Here is an 11,511-nt window from a genome sequence, read left to right as displayed (position 1 = left end):
AACCTGCCCTCCAGAAACACGGGGAGGTGACCCTTCACACTCCCGCCGCCAAAACACTTTCTCCTCCATACCTGCTCCTCCCCAGCCTTCCGTACTTCAGCGAGGACGGCTCCGTTCTAGCAGCCGGGGTCAAACCTTTTTTATTTTTAATTTTGTTTTCATGTTTAACTTATTTTTGAGAGAAAGAGAGACAGAGCGTGAGTGGTGGAGGGGCAGAGAGAGAGGGAGACCCAGAATCTGAAGCAGGCTCCAGGCCCTGAGCTGTCAGCACGGAGCCCCATGTGGGGCTCAGCCCCGGGGATCGTGACATGAGCCAAAGTTGGACGCTTAACCCACCGAGCCACCCAGGCGCCCCGAGGTCAAATCTTGAAGTCATCCTTGCTGCCTTTTTGCCTCACACCTCGCACTGAAGCTCTCAGCAGGTTCCCTGAGCTCTGTCCCCAAAGTCTATCCAATCGGACCGCTTCTCCCACCTTGGTCCACATCATCTTCTCACTCGGACCATCTCCCTGGTTTCTCACCTTGACCTGACCCGGGTCTGCCCCGCCCCCGCAAAGTCTGTTCTCCCTACAGCCGCCAGAGGGCGCACCTTAAAACGGAAATCAGACCCTGCCCGCCTCTTCTGGGACTTCCCAGAATAAACCGCAAGGCCCTAGCCAGGGGGCTCCAGATCCTATTCCGTGAGGCCCTGCCTGTGTCCTTTTCCCGTTTTTCCATTCCCGTGTTTATCTCATAAAAACACAGAGAAGACTCCTTTGCATATTAAGATTATTAGCTCGGTCCACCAGAAGTCACTGGTATTTTTCCCATTTTGACATCTGCCTTTTTATCGCATTCATGGACTGTTTTGATATGTAATTTCATCACATTTTCCATTAGGATTTCTTCCTTGCCTGTACACTTAGACTCTCTCCTCTTTAAACTTATATATTCACTAATATTTCCTTCTAGCATTGTTATATATAGAACATCGAAAACATTACTCACTACTTAAAAAAAAAAGTTCTTGACAGTTGTAATGTATTGGCTTCTCAAGACAAATTTTAGAATGAATTTCCTTAGTTGTCTGCAAAACTCTACTGGGATTTTTGTTGGGGGCTGCTTTAATTTGGGGGAGAATGCGTATTCCTTTCCAGGAGTTTGGTTTGTCTCTCCATTTATTTTAAGCTTTACGGCCCCCAGTAAAATTTTGTGACTTTTTAAAAAAATTTTATTCATTTTTTGATAGAGACAGAGTGTGAGTGGAGGAGAGGCAAACACCGAATCCAAAACGAGCTCCAGGATCTGAGCAGTCAGCATAGAGCCCAACGCGGGACTCAAACTCGCCAACGGTGAGATCATGACCTGATCCAGAGTCGGACGCCCCACCGACTGAGCCACCTAGGCGCCCCTTGTGGCTTATCTTTACCCAGGTACTGTATATTCGTAGTTGTTCTCGTGAAGGGAATGCTTTCGGGGCCGACTCTTTTCCTGGGGACCCCGTAGCAGGCCGGGCCCCTCCTGCTGCCCCTGGGATACCTGGAGGGCGTGAGCGCACCGGCGCCGCGGACAACTGGAACTCCCAGTTCCACCCGCAACCCGCCCCGCGGTCCCGAGCTGCCGCCTCCGCTGCCTGCCACGGCGATTCGGTGGCGCCCCCTGGTGGCCGTTACCAGTGTGGCGCTTCTGCTGCCTTTCAATGCCACGCAGGCATCACCTTCCCGGCTAGACTGTCGAGTCACCTCCCCATGAAGGAAGGCAAACGATTTTCAACATTTTGGATTCAGCAAAATACACCTCGGAAGATGAATATGAGAAAGTCACCCTAGAGCCAAACCGCCACTTGAAAATGTAGCAGCTATTTATGTATTCACTCCGAATCGGCTGATGCAACGGATCTTAGGGGCCAGGCCGCCGTGATACAAACGCGAACCGAGACAGACAAGGGCCCCACTGTTCCCCTGCACAGTGTATTCTAGTGAAAGGAGACACAGATAAGCAAGTAAGTCAATGTGATTATTTCCAAGAGAAATAAATAATTTGAAGAAAAGAAAGCAGGAACAGAGGCGGTGGGCGTGGCCAGCACTGGCTAGCGGTGAGGGCAGGTGAAGAGGTGTCCCATGGAGGGACAGGGGAACGAGGAGTCCACGCGTGGAGACGGGTGAGCTAGATACGACTCACTCTTGTCCAGTCCGGAGCCCGTCTTTTCTTTACAGAAGTGGAAATTCAGTTAGGAGAAAAGTGGAATATATACGTTCTTACTGCCTTGTGCGTTCCTTCATAGCCATAGTTTACAATGCTGTTATGTTTCACCCACAAGAAAGAGCACAGTTCCTATTCATCACGTGGGGAAGTGGGGTCTGCAGGCCCAGAAAGTGACTCTTGTTACCGGAATGTGGCTGTCGGGGCTTTGGCCTGGGTGTGGGAGGCATTTCTCTTTTGGCTTTGAGCTGTCTTTCAGGCTGGCTTAATGACATCTTTTTAGGCTGTAATTATTGTTGTCCATACGAAAGAGCAAGTCTAGGAATCGATGACACATAGCGTCCTGGGCTAAATTGGGTCCCCCCCCCCTTCCCAAGTTGAAGTCCTGACCCCACTACCTCAGAACGCGATGGCATTTGGAAACAGCATGTTTGAGGAGGTAATTAAGTTAATGCGGGCTTGGGGGTGGGTCCTCATCCGATACGACCGGAGTCCTTATAAGAAGGGGAGATCAGGACACAGGCCCACACAGAGGGAAGACCACGTGAAGACAGCAAGGGGGCAGCCCCTACGAGCCAAGGGGAGAGGCTTCAGTTGGAACCAACACTGACAACAACTTGATCTTGGACCTCCAGCCTCCAGAACTGCGAGAAAGTAATTTCCTACGGTGTAAGCCACACAGGCTACGGTACTTGTTAGGGCAGCTCTAGGGGACTAATCCATGTAGATGAATGTTCTCTTTAGAACGAAACTTAATGGTTTCGTTGAAATGAAACTTGATGATGGTTGAAATGAAGGGCTTACTCTAAGAAATGTTTGTAAACACGAGCTTAGAAGGTTTAGGAGCACCTACAAGTGGGGAACCATGAGGTGGGAATGCGGTGAAGCCGAAGGAAGCGGAGACCTAACGGATCCTGCTGTCCCTGGGGTGAGGAGGGAATGTGTTAGCGGGAAGAAGGTAGAACGTGGATGCTCAGAGGGTGGGGACCAGGCAGCTTGTAGAAACTCACTCATTCAGCCAACACTGAGTCAGGGTCACCTACCGGCCAGGGGATGGCAGTGAATCAAAGCTAAGGAAGGGACGCGTGAACTTGGGGGCAAACAAGACAACAGAGAGATGCGCTGGTGAGTCAAGGAGACGTCATCAGGTTTTTCCAGAATCTGCTGAGATAGCCCCTCAGCTCTGCCCTGTCGTCACCCACCCTTCTGCCCTGCTGGACGCTCACCAAACAACCTTCCAGTTTCCAACTGAGCTTTCCACATCCCCTGACTGGGAAAGAGTTACCCCCTCCCTTCGCCGCCCCCCCCCACCCCGGCCAAGTTTTATAAATTGAGGACCTGCTTTGTGCCAAGCACTAGAGATACACAGTGGGGGGTTGACAGGGTCCCTGAAAAGGGAGGCTTTGTATTCTGGATACGGAAAGAAGTGGGTGGATTCAAGATTGGCTGAAGTAGAGTCAGAAGAATGTGGGAAGGAAAGAGAATTCCTAAGGATGACTCCTGGGTTGGAGGGCTAAGGAATAGGATGCATCATGGGGAAATGGAAGGGGAATCTAGAATTTTCTTAGGCATCTGGGGTTTTAGATGCTCTTTATGCATCCAGGAGATACCAAACAGCAGCTTGATTTGTGAACTCTGCAAGCAGGTTGGGCCGGAGCTAAAAATGTGGGATTCGGCAGTTTACAGACAGAATTTAAAGTCATGGGACGAGGTCAAGTCACCTGGATAAAGAAGCTGGAGGCCAGGATGACTTTTGATATATTAGGTTTTTATTTTCATTTATATTAAAATACTTTCTCATTTCCCTCATCCTTTCTTTCTTTCTTTCTCTTTCTTTCTTTTTCTTTCTTTCTTTCTTTCTTTCTTTCTTCTTTTTTGACACAGGATTATTGTGAAAAGTGTTTTTTAATTCCTAGATATTTGGGGGATTTGAGAGCTGTCTTTATGTAATTGATTTCTAATTTATTTCCACTGTGGTCAGAGAACGGACCCCAAATAATTTAAATACTTTTTCTTTCAGATTTGTTGAGCCTCACTTGGTGATCTGTATACAGTTGATCTTGACACACGTTCCACGTGCACTTGAAAAAACTGTGTATTTTGTGCAGTTTGGGGTTTTAAGTTCTACAAATGTCAATTATGGCAGGTTGGTTGGTAGTATTCGAATCTCCTGTATCCTCAGTAACTTTTTATTTTATTTTATGATTTTTAAGTTTTTATTTATTTTTGAGGGAGAGAGAGAGAGAGAGAGAGAGAGAGTGAGCATGAGCGGGGGAGGGGCAGAGAGCGAGGGAGACACAGAATCCGAAGCAGGCTCCAGGCTCCAGGCTCCGAGCTGTCAGCACAGAGCCCGATGCGGGGCTCAAACTCACGAACCGGAAGATCATGACCTGAGCCGAAGTCAGACACTTAACTGACTGAGCCACCCAGACGCCCCTCCCCAGTAACTTTTTAAAAACTTAACTTCAGGGGCTCCTGGGTGGCTCTGTCGGTTAAACGTCTGACTCTTGATCCCAGCTCAGGTCATGATCTCACGTTTTGTGAGTTTGAGCCCCGCGTTGAGCTCCTCGCTGAGTGGGGAGCTGGCTTGGGATTCTCTCTCTCTCTTCTCTGTCTGCCCTTCCCCCGCTCTCTCAAAATAAACAAACATTAAAAAAAATTAACTTCATTTATTAGAACAGTTGTAGATTTACAGAAAAATTACATTTAAAGGACAGTTCCCAGATGCCTCACATCCAATTTCCCTCACAATTAACATCTTACATGTAGACGTTTTATTCACATCAGGAATCCATATGGATATACTATTATTAACTACAGTTCATGCTTTATTCAGATTTCCTTAGTTTTTAGCTAATGTGACTTTTCTGTTCCAGGATCTTACCCAGGATCCCACATGATAGTAATTACATTTCCTTAGGCTCCCCTTGGCTATGATAGTTTCTCAGACTTTCCTTGTCTTTTTTTTTATTATTATTTAAAAAAAATTTTTTTTTAATGTTTTTATTTATTTTTGAGACAGAGAGAGACAGAGCATGAGCAGGGGAGGGGCAGAGAGAGAGAGGGAGACACAGAATCCGAAGCAGGCTCCAGGCTCCGAGCTGTCAGCCCAGAGCCCGACGCGGGGATTGAACTCATGAACCGTGAGATCATGACCTGAGCCAAAGTCAGACGCTCAACCGACTGAGCCACCCAGGCGCCCCTGACTTCCCTTGTTTTTGATGACCTTGACAGTGTTGAGGTATTTTGTAGAAGGTCCCACTGGGGGATTTGGCTGATGTGCTTACGATTAGATGGGGGTTAGGGGGTTGGGAGAGGAGGACCAGAGGTGAAGCGTCATTCTTACCGCATCATGTCAGAGCTACGTATTATCAACATGCCTCACCCCTGATGCTGCTGACCACCAGGCTGAGGAGACACTGGTCAGTTTACCTGGGCATCCTGCCTTTTACCGGGCAACCCTCTCCAGGGGTCCTCCTGGCCTCTGCCAAATGTCCCCGTGGAACATCGGGGATGTAAGAATACTCTTCCAAATACATACATTCTTCCCCAGTGACTTACATCTGGATGTAGGAATGTTCTCAACGTTCCAAGCGTTTTTTTCCCAGCCGCCAGTGCTCTCCGCCCATCACCGAGAGGGTTTTTTCTCTCGTGGGAAATAAACCGGCTTCGGTAACGGCCCACGATCCTTTTGAATTTTCCCGATGGAATTTTGGCTCCTGTTCCGCAGTTGTCCAGAGCGGCCGGTCCTGCCATCTGCTTTGGAAAGATTCTCCTCTCCCGTTAAAGGGCAGATTCCTTCCAGCTTGGCTATTTGCTGAGCATTCGTTTGTCTCGCTGTAATTCAAGGAAGGACTCAAAATTTCTGCTGGCGTTATTGCCTCCCCCTTTCTGTGTTTTCCTGACCTCGGCGAAGCTTTCGCAGTTTGAAGACTCTACATCTGCGGGGTTATACTTCGTCTTCCTCGGCTGATTTAGTGTGCATCTGATTTCCTTTCAAGTGTTTTGAAATAACGCTTTTAACTCAGTGGCATCAACCAGTTTCTTCAAAAGTGCTTCGATTTGTCCAGGAAGCGTCTGTTTGCTCCTGTGTTCCTTATGCCGGGTCCCCGGCCCCACCATCCAGGCTATCTTCCCCCGAGACCACCACCCAGGCGCTCCTCCTTGGTGAGCGGTCACCTAGAGGCGTCATCTGATTTTCTTCCGAGTTTTCTTTTTTTTTTTTTTAATTTTTTTTTTTAACGTTTATTTATTTTTGAGACAGAGAGAGACAGAGCATGAACGGGGGAGGGTCAGAGAGAGGGAGACACAGAATCTGAAACAGGCTCCAGGCTCTGAGCGGTCAGCACAGAACCTGACGTGGGGCTCGAACTCACGGACCGTGAGATCATGACCTGAGCTGAAGTCGGCCGCTTAACTGACTGAGCCACCCAGGCGCCCCTCTTCCGAGTTTTCTAACATTCCACTTTGTTTCATCTGTTCACTGACCCTCCTATTCCCTTCTTTGGCTTCTTGTGAAATCAACTTCGCGCATCCCTGAAGGTCATCATTTTCATCCAAAGCGCCTTTACCGTCATCCCAAGCTGTCCTTTTTTTCCTTCTGATGTATTTTGAAGATTGTTCTAGCTGCAGGTACGTGACAGCGATGTGTTCTGACACATCTTCTGAAGACGGAAGGTTTCTTATGATGCTGGCTGCCCACTCCACCTGTTCTGAATGTTCAGATTTCCCTTTGACACGTCCTTTTCTGAAAGCCTCTATTTTAAGTCCAAGAAGAGTTGGTGGTTTCCAGCTCTTTATTAATGGTACCCAGGTTTTTCAAAAGACTATCTTTTAAAAAAAATTTTTTTTAATGTTTATTTTTGAGAGAGAGAGCATGCGAGTAGAGGAAGGGAGGAGAGAGAGGGAGACACAGAATCCAAAGCAGGCTCCAGGCTCTGAGCTGTCAGCATAGAGCCCGACGTGGGGCTCAAACTCACGGACTGGGAGATCATGATCTGAGCTGAAGTCAGACGCTTAGCTGACTGAGCCACGCAGGTGCCCCCAAAAAGACTATCTTTTTTAAAGAAACATCTTGGAATCACGGTAAAATCGAGAGGAAGGCACAGAGACTTCCCATATCCCATCTGCCTCCACTCATGCACAGCCTCCCCCGTCATCAACATCCTCCACCAGAGTGGGGCATTGCTACAGTTGATAAACCTACATTGGCGTGTCCTTATCACCCATGGTCTTAAGACCCAGCCTTATGGTCTACACTAGGCTTCCTCCCTGGTGTTGTACATTCTGTGAGTCTTGGCACATGTACAATGACACGTATCCATAAGGTTTTTTTCACTTCCCTGAAGATCCTGGCCATTTTAGTAGGTATGTGGTGGTGTTGCCTTGCTATTTCAATTTGTATTTCTCTGATGATCTCTGATGTATGGCATCTTTTCATATGCTTCTTTGCCATTGGAATATTTTCTTTGGTGAGGTGTCTGTTAATAATGAATATTTTTAAATCAGGCCATTTCTTATTGTTGAGTTTTAAGAACTCTTTGTATATTTTGGATAATAGCACTTTGTCAGATGTGTCTTTTGCAAATATTTCTCCTAGTCGGTGGCTTATCTTTTCGTTCTCTTGATAATGTCACTTGCAGAGCAGAAATTTTTAGTTTTTCTTTTTTCTTTCTTTTTCTTTCTTCCTTCCTTCCTTCCTTCCTTCCTTCCTTCCTTCCTTCCTTCCCTCCCTCCCTCCCTCTCTTTCTTTCTTTCTTTCTTTCTTTCAAGAGAGAGCTCTTGAGCCAGAGAGCAGGGCAGAGGGAAGAAGAGAGAGAATCTGAAGTAGGTTCCACACTCAGCTTGGAGCCCAACACGGGCTCGACCACCCCACGATCCTGGGATCATGACCTGAGCCGAAATCAAGAGTCGGGCACTCAACCGACTGAGCCACCCAGGTGTCCCAGAAAATTTCAACGAAGTCCTGCCTATCAGTCATTTCTTTCGTGGGTTATCCATTTGGTTGTAAAGAAAAAGTCATCACCATGTCCAAGGTCATGTCTCCTATGTTATCCTCTGGGAGTTTCATAATTTTGCTTTTTACACTCAGGTCTATATCCATTTCGAGTTAATTTTTATGAAGGGTGAAAGATCTTTGTTTAGACTCTGGAAGAGCCCCCGGAACCAGTCGCCGCCCGAGTGGCTGGGATTATACGCTTTCTTTCTACTCACCATCTCCTACCCCTACTGCTGTTTTCTTGACCAAACTCAGTGGAGGGGATTTCTGGGTCGAGTGAACTGTTCTTGTGTTTGGGGCTCTTCCAGACTCCCGTCTGTCTTAGGAACCCTCTCCATGTTCTAAGCTCTGCCTGATTTCCTCTTACCCTTGCAAAGTTTCTCCATCCATGGCAGGACTGCTCTTATCCAGACCTCGCAGCACCTCCCCGTGGAAGCTCCCCTCAGCTCACCCACGAGAGCCTCAGTCCTCTTAGGAACTAGTTCATCAAGGCTCCCCTGTGCCTGCCAGCTTGGACCCAGCATCACCACGAGTTGGAGAGGAACACCCTGAAGCTACCGGATGTCCCCACCCCTCCTGGGACGCCACCCTCAGCCAGCAGCTTGCTCTTCCGGAAGCACCTCCCGAGGGCCTCAATTCTTGGCATCCCCTCTGCACTGCCCCCAGACAGGCTGCTGTGGAATGAGAATGAACCAGGCCCCCAGGATCCCCACCAAGCCTGGAGGAACACGTGCTCTTGCCTTATGCCCCGTCTGCCTGCACCTCGGATGGGACACAGAGATCACTGCCACCATGTTAGCTGGTGATGCTTCCCCCCGCCAGACTCAGAGCCACCACCCCAGTGACAGCTCGGGAATGTCCTCCTCACATGCCTCGTTCCTGAGCAGTGGCAGGCCACGGGGCAGAGGCCCTCTTGGAAGGTCCAATGGGAGGGTGGGTGCCCGCCCCTCCTCAACAAGAACTTGGGCCAGTCTTCCGGTTGCTTCCTGGGCTTGAAGACCCAGGAACGCTCAGGTTCCCAGCCTGGGGTGGACAGTCGCCTCCCTGCCTTCAACAAGTCTGAGCTCCTGGCCCCTAAGAGCCTAAGCCACCAGCCCAGCTTGGGTTCATGTTATTTTGTTCCATCACCGAGCGGCAGCCCTGATGGTGGTTTGTGGGCATTTGTCCCCAAGACGCTCCCCTGCCATCTGCTGGAAAGCTGTCAGGTTGAATAGACAAACTTGGATATGATAGGAAGGTGATGGTGCCCCTAGAGGCGTGCAGTGTGGTCCCCTGTTGGGATGTAGCTCTCAGCTGAGCTTGAGTGATGCCCGACCCCTGAGCTCCGCAATCGGGGGAAGCTCATGGTCTAGGGGGACAGGGACAGACCCAGAAACAGAAACAGAAGGTGTGACATGCAGGAGAAGGATGGACAACCAACTGTGGGGGTCCAGCTCAGACCCACACCTTTCCTGGGGGACTGCACTTCCGAGTGTGGGTCTAGGCCTGCCTGGCTCAGTCCTCTGGCCCCCAGGCTGGTCCGCACCACACCCAGCCCCCCTGGTCTCTCTGGTGACCACGGCCATCGCGGGTGGCATCACAGCCCTGCCCTGCGCCCGGGGCCCGTCCTCATCCTGGAGAGGCCCATCTACCTCAACCCCCTCAACGCCCAGCCTGTGCCTGGGGGCTGCTCCTTATTCCTTTGCATGGAAGCCGGATAACCAGCGGTTGATGTCACCTGCCCTCTCTTGCTTCTCCAGGTGTGGCCCCTGGGCCGCAGCACCTGGGGGCTGGTTAGAAGAGCAGAATCTCAGGCCCCATCCCAGACCCTCCGGACCAGAACTAGCTTTTTATCAAAACCCCTAGGTGAGCAGCAAGCACATCACTGAGACCGGGCAGCACCTCGGAGGTGGGAGCACCTCAGGGCTGGGAGAACCAGGGAGGTGGGAGCACCTCGGGGCTGGGAGAACCAGGGAGGTGGGAGCACCTCGGGGCTGGGAGCGTCACAGGACTCCAGGAGCCTATGACGGTAAAACACTCCAATCTAATGTACGAGGAGAGTGTCAGATGAATAGCTGCTTTGCTGTTAAAAAGGTGATCAGAGTGGGAGGGATTCTGAGACCCCCCTTTTGCTACTGTTCATTTTGCTCCTGGGGGGGGGGGGGGTCACAGGTAGAAAGTACACCAGGTGAGTTGTCTCGCAAAGGAGATAAAGAGATCACAGGGAATAACTTCTGAAGCTCTGACTCCCTGGCAGGGGTGAGTGGGTTTCCTTTATTTAGGGTTAGGATGAATATTTAGAAAGGGGAGGGCGTCATCGTATGTGGAGGGCGTAGGGCCGCGCATGCACCGTGAGGAAACGTGCCTATTCACACAGTGTGATGTAAGTGAGGCTCGTGTTTGTCTTCGGGTGGGGACTTCAGTATTGTCATGAGGTACAGGTAACTGGGTCACTCGTGGGCCGTTCCACGGTCCATCTGCGCAGGTGGAAGTCAGGGCTTGAACTCAAACTGGTCTGGGCCATCTGGGCCGCTTGAGCTCTTGGTCCGTCCGGGCGGTTATGGCTTGAAGGTAGCGTGGGTTTCCATCAGGGGATGCTGTGCCCATCTGGTCCTTTGCCTGAGTTAAGAGATAAACTGGAAAGAAGGGCTCAAGGCAAACATGTGGGAGAGAGGCTGATGGGTATAAGCAGGTGAGCAGTAAAGGTTAGGTGTTGGGCTGCAGCTGGTGACAACTGGGCCTCAATTATCTGCTTACTGATGATTTTTGGAGGAAGGCAGGCAGCTGGAAGAGCGTGTGGAATGTCGGACTAAAGAAGAGGTACTGCCTGCCGGGTCCACTCCTGGCTCTGCTGCCTGCTGCTGTGTGGCCTTGGCCAAGTTGCTTAACCTCTCTGTGCCTGTTTCCTCATCTGTCAAATCAGGATCCTAGAGGACCCACTTATCGGAGTGTCGTGAGGACTGAGCCCTTGTAGACACTTGGTAATCACTCAGTCAATATTAATGAGGGTTGTAGGCGGTTAACAGAGAACCTTGAAAGAGTGGGGCTCTGTTGACATGGGTGGTTTCAGAGGATTTAGCACATGGAGGTCAGCAAATATTTACCTGCCAGTTACCACAAAACAGAAATTAAATCAATACTCATTCTTTAAAAAAAAAAAAAATTGTTATTTCTAAGTCTGTTTCCTAAGAAGGGAAGAGAGTTTTCCTGATTTGAGAATGCTTGTTATAATTATCGTAAGGATGACTGATTTGCAAGTCCCAGACCAACACATCTCAAGGTGGAGCCAAGCAGGATTTGCTGTCGACTGGATGGGAAGAGGGGGTAGCCGATGAGGCAGGACGTCCAGGATA

The 11,511-nt window shown here is 49.7% G+C and overlaps 1 long non-coding RNA gene across 1 annotated transcript; it reads left to right on the top strand.

Moving 5' to 3' along the window:
• The first annotated feature begins 1,100 nt into the window (after nucleotides 1–1,100).
• On the top strand, nucleotides 1,101–9,630 carry LOC113596142 (uncharacterized). Its single transcript, XR_003416873.2, has 3 exons — nucleotides 1,101–1,981; nucleotides 4,202–4,327; nucleotides 8,557–9,630. It is a non-coding gene; the product is annotated as an uncharacterized LOC113596142 (long non-coding RNA).
• The last annotated feature ends 1,881 nt before the right edge of the window (nucleotides 9,631–11,511 follow it).

The sequence above is a fragment of the Acinonyx jubatus genome, chromosome C1 (assembly GCF_027475565.1).
Source record: "Acinonyx jubatus isolate Ajub_Pintada_27869175 chromosome C1, VMU_Ajub_asm_v1.0, whole genome shotgun sequence".
Classification (NCBI taxonomy): Eukaryota; Metazoa; Chordata; class Mammalia; order Carnivora; family Felidae; genus Acinonyx; species Acinonyx jubatus.
Note: the sequence above shows the minus strand (reverse complement) of the source record. Positions and strands in the feature narration are given on the sequence as shown.